Source organism: Hyposmocoma kahamanoa, unplaced genomic scaffold, assembly GCF_003589595.1.
Source record: "Hyposmocoma kahamanoa isolate Upper Pololo Valley unplaced genomic scaffold, ASM358959v1 129, whole genome shotgun sequence".
In the NCBI taxonomy this organism is placed as follows: domain Eukaryota; kingdom Metazoa; phylum Arthropoda; class Insecta; order Lepidoptera; family Cosmopterigidae; genus Hyposmocoma; species Hyposmocoma kahamanoa.
This window is the reverse complement of record NW_020653460.1, coordinates 510,540-523,508: the sequence shown is the minus strand read 5'-3', so window position 1 is coordinate 523,508 and position 12,969 is coordinate 510,540.

The window sequence follows — 12,969 nt, the reverse complement described above, 5'->3', positions numbered from 1 at the left end:
GTACCTCTCGCTACGCTTCCTAAGCTACGCCCCAGTTACAGTACCTAGTGCGTTGTTGATATAATCACTGCTCTAGCCACCTTGCATGCCTACAAGATGCCTCTTCACGCTTTATTTTTATTAAAGGAAATGTGCGAAAAAAGGAAAATGCGCGAAACAGGATTCATCCCCTAATGGGACCAATAATGAGGTACCATATTTCCAACAAAAAAACGGAAGCATCAAGATCGGTTCACAAATTTCCAAAAAGGTTGGTTTATACCAACTTCGTTACCATGAAAGATTCATAATGTTTTCTCTATTTGAACAAAACAATGTTAGTTTTTTTTTCACAATTTTCACAAGGTGATCTAACGAACATTTTGAGATGTAGCTTATATCAATCTCGTTCTATAATCATCAGCTACTAGACATGGTCCTGCAGCCATGTGATTTACCCATTCTTCATCTAGTAGCATCCACTGGCTGCCAGCATGCTATCTATCATGCTATATATCTAAGTATATAAGTATCATACCTATTTATGTAACTATCAAAACATGTGTTTTATTTTAAAAATAATAATAAATTTACAGGCGACCCTCTTTAAGGGGAAAAATAATGATCACATCCACAGCCAGCTCCTTCACCTTTTTATATGGATGTGTAATGGAAGATACAACAAAAAAAAATCTATTTTCACTTTGTATAACAACATTTGATATGATTTCTAAGGATATAATCACTCACTGTATTCAATCAACAAAAGGTATAACAACAAAAGGCATAATTTCCATTGACTTACAATTATATGGACGTCGGGTCCGCGCTAAAAAGTACCCGAACTTATAGGGCGTTAAAATCATATATACAGAGCGTCATTCACGCTTTAGTCTTCGTTTGTTCGACTGACAGCGAAGCAAGCAATATTAGACAGTACTGCGATGACATTACAATTTAAATTCAACGTTTTAGCTTTTTCATATTCCTTTACATGTCACTACGTTTAAATAGGTTGACTTGGGACATTTTTTTCGTGGTTTTTGTATTAGACCCGTCGTCCATTTATTTGTAAGTCAATGATAATTTCTATGTGTATTATAAACTTTCAGTATAACAAACATTAGATTTAATACAATATTTCATTTTACGATTAGCTGAAACGCCCTATATTATGTAGATAAAAAGTTTTTTATTTCATCAAATGTACAATCGCAAAATAAACTTGTTTTGTACAGCTTTATATTTATTAAAACTTTAAGCATAATATTCAATTACATATACTAACCCAACCTCAACCCACAGGAGGAGGTCGAACCAATTAGGAAAAGCAAACCTATTCGGTTCATTCATCATTGCACCTAAACACCACAGGAATTATGTTAATAATACATTATACTCAGTTAATGTTACATCTGAAGTGTTTATATAAAACGAACATTATACCATCGGTATATTAGATTGAAAGTTGTTATATCAATCGTCTATAATACCCAGTGACCTTTTTATCATGCAAGAATATGTCAAATGTCTGTATACCATAAATTAATTATATCTGTTGATCGTTATATCGACTAAAAATATGTCATTTGTTGTTATATATTACGAACCACACCCTTTTTATATAGCTGCTCATTTTGATATTCTCCTTTATTTGTTCACTGTATGCTATTCTTGGTCTTCTTATCTATATTTTCCCTTCTATCTTCCCCTGAATCATAACTTTTATAAATTCGTTACTACGTAACAGATATCCAAATATTTTCCCCCGTTTTCATTAAGTTACCAAAGTGGAAAATGTTCTTTTGAAAGCTGAGTAACTACACAAAGGAAAAACACGATAATGTGAAAGACGCGATATCCTTGTAATTTCTGTAGCAAGTTTAACATGAAAATTGTAAACCGATACTAAAACAACGTCAATCTAAACTTGGTACAAACTTACTTTTCACTAACGAAATGCCATCAAAGTTGCTCAAGAATATAATATGCGCTGTTCACGAGACGCACTTGGCGTTACGAAACTTCAATGTTAAACATGGTGTATTTGTAATAAACACTACTTCGTACCCTTGGTTGTAACACAGTATTACAATATGATTTGTAAGGCATTATTCAGAGTAGCGGCGGATGCCTTGAGGCGGGCGCGGACACGGGTGCGCTCGCGCCTTGCGGGTAGGTCTATTGACTCGTTGCGCCCGTACCTTTCACAGTGCTTGGGTCTAGCGTCTAGCATCTGTTTGCGATTTCGACGCGTGGATCTACCCGCTCGTAGCCGCTTCGGCACTATGAAATGGAAAAGGCCAAGACCCGCGCCCCTGCACTCCAAATAAGGCCTTATACTGTGGTTGTAATAAGGCCACATTTGTAAAATGACTACTATAAAGATTCTGCGAAAGAAATTAGTCATTTCTCACGTAAGGGATTTGAAAATTCATATTTTGGCCGTACATACGCAATAAACAAAACATTTTTTTTATTTACGGGCTATGAGTGTGTGCGTTATTATTACATATATTTGCCAAGTTTTATCGCGATCGGTTACCGGAAAGTTTCATCCCCTAGTTTGCCACTCTGAGAGGTGGAATATTTTCAAAGAACATATAGCTGATGTCAAACACCGTCGCGTAAACAAGTCTGGGGTCTGCGAGCATGTCATGGATAAACCTACACATTCAATGAAGTTAGACAAAACCCAGGTCCTTGCAAAAGACGTCCGTTATCTACTCAGGATGCTGCGAGAGCATTGAAATTAAAAAACATCGTAATTTCAACAGGGAATATGGTTTCTCCGTACTATCAGTTCGGGATCCAGTATTTCCTCTAATGAAAAATCCCAAACAGACATAAGACTGCAGTGCTAATTAATATGTTGTAGTTTATTCTAATTTCTATTATTAATTAATTATAAATTGAGCTTGATAAAAATTCATTCAATAAAATAATTTGTAAAACGTAATGTAGCTTAAATTGGAATGTTTCTTTATAAAATTAAAAATAAGGTATTTAATTAATAACTATTGTAACTATAGTGAAAAAATAAGGTGGTTTGCATCAATATTAGACATAACTGGTTGAAGACTGTACCACCTCAGTCAACCGTGACCATGGGACCTGTAAAGGGCCCGAAATGTCGGTTTGTTTGAAACACAAATATACACGATTTAAATCAGGAAAAATAGTTTCATTTCCTATGGAATACTTTCTTCAAATTTAAATGGGATCAATACTGAGGTGCCCTCTTTCCAATAAAAAAAAATCACCCAAATCGGAATTGAGAACCTCCTCCTTTTGTTGATATCAGTTAATTATGTATATGTATCAAATATGTCATTTAATGACTATGTTGAGTGTGTGCGTTGTTATTATTAATTTGTCATTAATATTATTTTTAAGACTTCATAAATGCACTTTTGACGTATGGCCCACATGTGGCTTTGTCATTCCAAGGGTACGAAATACAGAATGAGTTATTTATAACCAAAAATACTTCGTGATTCACATCTATATATTTATTCTATAAACAATGTTTCTCGTTGTCATCAAAAGTAACCAAGACTACCACATCCAAATCTTGTTAAATGGTCTTCATAACTCTTATGTCGCAATCCGATTAAACTCTGCCGACGTATGCAAGTCTTATTTAGTAAGTGGTTCCCTTCCTTCAGGAGATTGCGTCAAGCAGAGCTGTCTCCGAGTGATAATTGCCACTTAAGTAGTACATGAGCAGTTGTATTATAATGGGAATTAGGTAAAAGACGCTGGTCTTAGAGCATAAGCATTAAGTTACATACTGCGCTGAATGAATTAACGAATGAACACGGGAATGGTACAGTGTATAATGTTCAAATGGTGCAGTAGCCAAATTGTCTTTATCATCTTTTCAAATCTTTCTACAGAACGTCATCACTGTAGTAGAATCGTACGTGAAGCTATTGAAATTAAAAACACCGTAATTTCAACCGAGAAGACGGTTTTAAGCTTTCATCATCATGGGATCCAGTTATCAGCAAGCGTAAACGACATCAAGTATCGCCCGACAAGCCGCCGGATGTCGTGAGTGTTGTATGTCGGTCTAGTGTAAAAATCATATTTATGAGGTATATCATTATCATTATCATCATCACCATCGTCATTATCAGCTCACGCGATATATGCAGCCGTAGACGCATACCACACCTAGAGGTGATGATTTTATACCGATTTATCGGACATCGAACTTATAACAGGTAAAAGAACTAATATTAATTGCTATTTCGGTAACTACTCTAGCAAACCATAAAGTTTTTAATGCCTGGGTCTGTCATTTAACAAAAATAAACAACTCCAAAAATACGTCACATCAATCGTGAGCGTAATTGCTTGGGTTGGTGATTTCGGTGTTTATTTATTGAAAACATACAGTAAGTAGCGTTTTTTAAGTTTACCCTGAATATAAATGTTTATAAACTATACTTTAAGGAGTAATTTCATGGTAAACGTTAGAACCACTCAAACGGAATATTATCATATCATCCAAGTACACCAAAAATTTCATTAGTGCTTTTTAAGTGCACAATTTGCGGTGTATTACTGCATTTTATTTGAGATGTTTTTGTTGGTAGTACGGAGGGTATTTATTTAGCAATGCAGAATAATAATTATTATTTATAAAAACTTGTATTTAAACTGAATACTTTTCTAATTTGCGAAACCAAATAGCCGCCATTTTGCGGTAGGAGGAGCGCATCGCGTGAGCGGATACCAACCCATTTAACCTTTACTTACTCGCACGAAGAAAATCACACAACTACTCGCATGGGGTCCAGATTGACCCCAATGTATAAGAGAGATTTCTAATGAAAGACTAAATATCATACATAATTTGAGCCATCATGCGTTTTTATCCTTAAAGGGCTAGAATATAAAAATATAGTCATCATCGAAGAAAAAGTTTTCTCCGGTTTTTATAATTAAAATTTTCAATAAGGTCCTCAAGAAATGACGTTTAGTATACCAGTTTCAAAGTTGCACAGTAGCATTTTTGAGCAATCAAGCATTGTTTAAGCTAAGCATTTAATATTGAAAATGCAAGGTGGCTCCAACTACGTGTCCCGGAGTATTTATGAAGACCTCATAGGAATAACTCAAATAAAATCCAGTAGGAACTTATAAAAACAGGAACTAATAATCTTCTGTAAAATTACACTTTTGAAGCATCATGAAATCAAAGTCAAAAACCAATTTATTCTTACAAACTAATCCGAGTCACTCGTATCACAAGTCTTACAATAGACCCGAGAGTGCTTATTGAAAACAAATTTATAGCATTTCATACATTTTTGCATAGTTATTGCACAGTCACACTTAGCTGTCGATGAGACTGGTCGATGAGTCAGTTTGGGGTTGCATTTATGTTTATCCGTTGTCTTTGAAGATCTTGAACTAGTTCTACTGTATACCTACTGTCGCAGAAAATAGCGACTCACATGGGTACGCTTTTTCTTATCGCAGTTTTATTTATCGCCTAACGTCGAGTCAATGTCGACTAAGTGCTTTGTAAATAATTGATTTCTTTTTAATATTGGCAAAGATTACATAAATACTGGTAATTTAAATGCAAAAATCATTTCGAAAGCTACTTACCTTGTGAAGACAAAAAAAATCTTAAAAAAATTAATTTTTCGTTCTCATTGCAACAAAAACAAATGAAAAGCAAGTTGTCACCACTCGCTAGGTCCTTTTTTGGAACTAAATGAGAAATATCACTTAACTTATAGAGAGCGCATGTCGACCTTCGCCGGATCCGAGGAGATGCAGCGTCTACGCGCGCAGCTTGCGCCGGTGCGGCCTGCGCCCGCGGCGGTCAACACCAGCCAGTCGCAGAAGAACAAATTGCAGGGGGTACGATTCTTAACACTATGTTGAACAATCTGCAGTCAATAAGCGACGATATTAATAGCGTTACAATGCAGTACTCTTTTCATCACAATGGCTCGTTAACAGTATCATGGCATGCAGGCAAAGTCGACCGTAATGTCCTAAATTGTGCTCACGAGCTTTATTATTACCGCCCTATGAATTTTTCAAGTTAAGATTAAGCAAAAAGCTTTTATGCTCGAAAAATCTGAACGTACCTATATTTCGTATAAACTTGAAGTATAAAAAATTAAACATCTATGAATAAATATCTATGGCAAAATAACTGAAATAGATATGAAGTAGATTTACCTTGGAAGAAACAAGTTACGTGACTGCTCGCATGGGGTCATGCACTTAAGAGTGCAGTGACGTTTGCATACCCTTTGAAGTCCTATTTGTCACTGCAATATCATATTTGGCACGAATTAGGAAGCTACTGTTGGCGGGAGAGCGTTCCGAAGTATTATTTTATAACCTGTAAAGGAATGTTGACCCCATACGAGTAATTAAGGGTTAAATGTCCCAAAACTGAGCAAAACTCTCCTCTCATGCGAGGGTTTTTTTTTAAGATCCTGACTGATGGGACGAACAAGTCGTACGCCTGGTGGAAAGCGACACGCCTGTCCATAACAGTTGCAGTGCCACTCTCTACGCTATACTGGGTTTAGGCCATTATCAACCACGCTGGCCCAATGCGGGTTGGGACTTCACACGTTTTCCGAGTCTCGTGAACCTTCTTCGACGGGTAATATTCATTACGGTGTTTTCCTTCTTTGAATCCCTAATGAAGACATACGTCAGAGAACTAAAGTGATCAACATAGCTTGTAAAATCTGTAAGCTTAAGTGGCAGTGGACCGGACATATCTGCAGGAGAGCTGATGGTCGATGAAGCAGACTTGTTCTGGAGTGGCGATGACGTCAAGGTCAACGTAGTGCTAGCGGGATACTCATGTCCAGCAGTAGATGCGTGTAAGCTGATGACGTTTTCCTCCTCAGCTTGCGAAGGGCATCGCTAATAAATGTTGACAAATGTACGTCATTTAGAAATTAAAGTCAGACCGTTGACCTCTTTTTAATTGAGAAGCGATGTTCTACCATCGCTCTTCGATTTTATCAGATTTAAAAAAAGGTTTAAGAACATGGTGCAAATTGTCCAATGAATCTCTCTAATACAGCCAAATGTTAGGTTGCATACAGAATGTTACTCAATTTCAAAAATATATTTCTTTTATTGACTCTACTAGATAGAGGTGTTTTATAATGAGGAGGAGAAGCAGGAGATTAGATGACCCTACACAATGTCAGTTGTAGAAAAAGAAAGAGAAGACTGCTTCTCTCGGGGTAAGTCGGGTCTAGGTTATTTGATGCCATGGATATAGACGCTCTCGAGCTGCCCGTTGGTAATATAAAAAAGGGTCTCTACTAACTACTTTTTCTCTCTTGTATCATTTTTCCTTTACCATTCACAAAGTCTCTGAAAGATCTTATTAGACAGAAATCTGTTAAAAATTGAAGTATTGGTCATAATCTCGCCAAGGTTAGTGGTAATAATAATATACTTCTTGTATCAAGCCACAAAAATAACACTAGTGCAACTACAGTCTTGTGATATCACCACCAAAAGTAGGACACGTGCTTCGCCTCTCCAAATGCATCCTCGGGAGATGTTAATTGTTCGACGCTAGACCCAAAAATTATTTAACCTTCACTGGGTTCGAGGAGTAGCAAATAAATTTACTACCATTGTTTATTACATTAGGATTCATTTTAGGATACATTCTAGAATTTTCATTACCCGGAACACGCGGTGCAGCCCTTTTGACATTTCCCTCTGGAGTCATATACCAATAACTTTAGTTTCCAAGTTGCGTACATTTGTGAATGTTTAGTGGTCATGCATACATTTTGATGAAATAGGAATGCCGAAGCCAGTTCACAGCCCTTGGAAAACGTGTGAACTCAACTTGTGTAGGAAATGTATCTAACTATTTTTTCGTATATATTTGTTTTTTCAAACAAATCAACACTTCGGGCCCTTTACACGTCGAGATTATAGAACCTGTAAAGGTTCTGAAACGTTGGTTTATTAGAAAAACAAACGTACACGATTTTGATCTGAAAAAATACACACATCAAAGATAGTTAGAGATTAAGCACATTTTTGCCAATTACTGAAAATCTGATAACTTATTCTTTCTGTTTAATACCATGGATTTTTGGTTAATTCTATAATTTGGGTTTGAACATGAAATTGGCCAAAAAAATCCATGGGCGTTTAAAAAACTAATGCAGAAACCTGATTTACAGTAATTAGCAAAAACGTGGTTGATCCCTAAAAATTTTTGATGTGTGTAGTTCCATTTCCACATTATTACATAGTTCCACAAGAAGAAGAAGTTCTAAGTGGAAAAGAATTATGTCACACGGTCGGCAAAGTATTTGCGATCTTGAGGATACTCATACCATTTGCATATCTTGAAAAACGAAAGTAAGGCCTCTTAAAGAAAGGCCAGGTCAAGTATACCCTTAACCAATGAACGAGTACGAAAGCATTGAAGTGTAGATGATGCAAAGATGCGTGTTAGGACAATAGCCAATGACAGGCTGTAGTCTCTGGCTATCCCAATAGAAAAGTAACGTGAATTGTATGTATGTATAAATACTTTGCTTCTACGACCAGCCTCTATACCACCAGCATCTTCTGTTCTTCAATTTGTAGTCATCATCATTCGCAGGCTGACTTTACCCACTAGGTATAGTATCTCCCATTATTCTGTGCCATCCACCTTGATCTTACATTGGTCTCAACTATCATCCGCAACTTCAACGATATCGTCTATTCATCTCGCTGAAGAATGTCCCACGCATCTGTAACCACTCTTGGCCACCGGTTCTTAGCGACAATCCTGTAGCTCCTTGTGAAAGAGTCTATCCAGGGAAATAGTGCCACCTTACCTATTTGTTTTCCCAAGCAGAAACTGCGTTCTAGTTTTGAAGGGTAAGGGTGCTGGTGAAATTACAGGCACATGGGACTTACCGAATTTTGTCTCAGAGTGATGGCGCAATGGGAGTGCTCCTCAGTTTGCGATGTTAGATCTGATTGGCACTGCATCTGTTATGGATAGACGTGTTGCTTTCTTGCCACCAGGCACACGACTTGTTCGTCCCATCCCTTGATGTCATAAGAAAATCCCCTCCGGACGCTTTCGCAACTCCATAAATTGTAAAGGAAGTAAAATTGTACTACGAATTTTGTATTACAAGTTTACCTACAGTGTGCCCACCGCCTAACGCTAAGACCTATCATTACCTTGGAGCGATTCGATATCGGGCAATTATCCGATTCCAGCCGATCTCGTTCCGCCACTCTGAGTTAAGTGTTCAATTGCAACGGCTAATAGACTTTGCTAGATCCTGGTTTAAATAAACTAGATTTTTATCTATACACATATTTTATATACGCAATATCATGTCCTTGTTCTCCAAAAGGTATAACAATAGTTCATTACCAAATAAGCAAATTTAGATTTTCCATATATTGTTTCATTGTTTTCGCGGCAATAATTATAGACAAAGATAGATATATACGCAATTTTATATCGTTGTCCTTGTATGTATTAATTGTATGTATAAAAGTAAATAACAATAGCTCATTACAAATTAACCAAACCTAGATTTAATATTGTCATGGGGAAGTTTATCACACATGCCATGCCATGCTAAGGCCACTGTAGACACTTTAACGATCTTGTTGTACAGGTATTCTCATGCATAGTGTACACAAGAATAAGGACATTGGATTATTTATACATAATATAATTGCACTGAATTTATTTGTGCTGATTTATAGTGAACAGAACGTTACCTCATCGAATAAAATGAAACTAAGTTTTACGTTTGATTGAAATCTATTTAGTTGGCTAAACGAAAAAGGGGAAACTAACCTCTAAATTGTAACATTGATTTTATTGAATACCATGGTGTTTCACTATCGTGATATTAATTTTTTTTTTTTTTGGGAAATTTCTTTACTAGTTAGATAGATAGATAAAAACTTTATTCACTTCCATGCCAACTTATTTTCTAAATCAACTAAAATTAACACTATATGAAAAATTTTAATTGAATTGATATTCAATTATTTTTTGTGAAATTGCTACACTAGTTTGTTACAATTATTAATACAAAGGTCGAACACAGAAAAAATTCCTTCGATCCGGCCGGATTCGAACCGACGTCTTCTAGCATACCGTGGCAGACGCTATACCAACTAAGCCACGGAACGAACCAGCGGACCTCACGAATTTTTTTATGTGCTTGTTGTCGTGTCTTTGTATTTGGTTTTTCAACGACTTTTTAGTCGTAGCGCCATCTATGACATGATCATCTCATAGATGATGAGTATGAGATCCTGATGGAAAGTGATGATGAGGTCGACGATAGAGCATGCACACTTAAATAATGCCTACTCACTCTCGCCTTGAAAAGGCCCAAGTTATATCGTTCAGGGAACAAGTCTGCAGGCAGGGAATTCCACTTCATAGCCGTTCGCCATATAAATGTGGAAGCGTAACACTTCTTACGAATCTTTGGAATCGTCAATTATATAATAGCGTTATTGTATCCTTTGTGTAATTTGTTATGTATTTATAACATTCGTTGAGCATGACTCCCCATATAGAGCTAATGACCTCACTTATTACATACAGACTTATTTCTTCAAGGTTTCTATTATGACTTTACAATTACTGTTCTATTTTTAACCGACTTCAAAAAAGGAGTAGGTTCTCAATTCGACTGTATGTTCTTTTTTTTTTCTTTTTTTTTTTTTTGTATGTATGTTACGCGATAACTCCGGTATTTGTGAACCGATTTTCATGATTCTTTATTTGTTGGAAAGGGGGTATTTCCATAGTGGTCCCATTTCATTTTGAAGAAAATCATCCACCTCAAAGGGTGGGTGTTCACGCATGAAGATTCCTTTTTTTAAATAGCGCCTAACTTTAATTTAGGAGCAATTACTTTTAGCAATTATTTAGTTGATTTTGCTATTTCTCCAACTCCAGGCGTTTTTCTCTCGATATACTTTGAGTAGTGTCGTAGTGAGAACCTATTTTTATTATCTCCAGTATCAAGTCCTGTATAGTGGCGAACTAGAGATATTTCAATGAAACTTAGCAAATAGACGTAATTCCACGTACTTTTGAGGTCGGTTTTTTTAGTACTCTGTACTGAGATTATGCATGACAAACTGTATAGAGCGCCCAGCTGTCACAATCAGGGTAATTAAGGGGAAGGAGAAGCGGAAGAAACTGTTTTGCTAGATCAAATGATTTAGGTAGGTACTTTAAATAACGATCTTACAAAAAAATATACGATACACCTAAGGATATAGTCTAAAGAATGTGCTTAATGTGCTACACGATAGGATGTGCTTTGTCCGATCATATTAAATATTGAAAACTGGTTAAAATAAAAGTTTAAAACGATTTATTTAAGAATAAAATATCTAACTTTGTACGTAATTTTTACATGGAGATATTTGTCTTTAAGCATTACAGAGAACCTGCTAAATTATGTTTTTCTATGGAAGCCCTGTAGTTGTTAAATTCACATTTATCCCAAATTTTTTTAATTGTCCAGCGACTTAAAGACACGCCGCGCCGCCCGCTACCCCGTCAGTTTCCATCGGGTGCTTATCGACGTCAGATCTCGGACTTTAAATTTGTATCGTCTGAAACCGAATCCAGTTTCGATAGACGTTATTCAACCATTTTTAGCGTTTTTCGAAATATGACCATTAGTGTGTCTACACTAGTCTAAACTAGTCTTAGTTTTAGTAGCAATGAAGCTCCTTGTGAAAGAGGTACTGGTGAAATTACAGGCACATTGGACTTGTCACCGCGGGCGCAGTGACAGTGTCCATAAGATCTTTACGACTCAAAGCTCCGAATGGTACTGCAAGTTTTCTGGATACCTATCCAAAAAACTTGCATGACTTGATCATCCCATCAGTTGGTATTATAAAAAAAAGACAACAAATATCATAACTGAGACAACCTGCAAAATCTAAAATGTCTATAAACTGGAGCGTTATTTAGCTAAATTTCACCTATTCCACATAAACAAATCGAATCCATTCTCTTGACTATAATATCATTTTCTGAAACATTTAAAAATATTCCTCATATTTTTTTGCATACAGGTTGATAATACTTATTAAGTGCTCGCTAGATCTCTCAATAGCGCCCAACAATGAATAATAAAAGCTTGCAACATTTCGCACGATGTCCGCCATTAGTCCGGGAGATGGACGGTCATAATAAAGTCATTATGTGAATAAATGCTAACGACTATATTTACAAGGCGTCTACGCGCCAACCATTAGGGTTAACCATTATAGTTCCATGGATTTGATATTGCTGGATTGGACATGTCGTTAACATAATCTATATACGATTGTATAAGTATCTATTTTACTCACCTATGTTTTAACCTCCATCGCAAGAAACGGATAAGTTTGAAACTTTTAGTTGTTTTGGTGGCTGTTTCTGGCGTGGTAGCTCTCTAATAAGTCTTATCTCAATGCGGTTTTTTTTTATATGAAGGCGAATTTAATCGAGAATTCCGAGAGTTCAGAGGACGTATCACTTGAGAGTGTATTTATCTTATATTTATCGCGACTGTGGCATCATAGTACATTTACTCAAATATTTGTAGTAGAACTATATATAATTTCTTTAAGAAAGAAGATATCCATAATATTAACCTTAGAACTAAGTCCAAACTCATGGTACCACGTATTCATTTAACTAAGGTAAACGATTATTTTATAGGGAACTGTATACGTTTTTACAATAAGACTCCAGTATATATTAAGATTATATTTCCTAAGTTTAAATAATGTAATGTAAGGACATTAAATTTTTTTTAATTAAAAAGTCATATTACAAAATTGTAGAGTATTTGTTAGAAAAAGACGCATGGAAAGACAACATGAGGCTTGATTCCACACAATTATGATTCGAAGTGTATTCCATAGCATTTAAGTTTATTTGAAAAGAGCAATCCCTAGAATTTCTTGCTC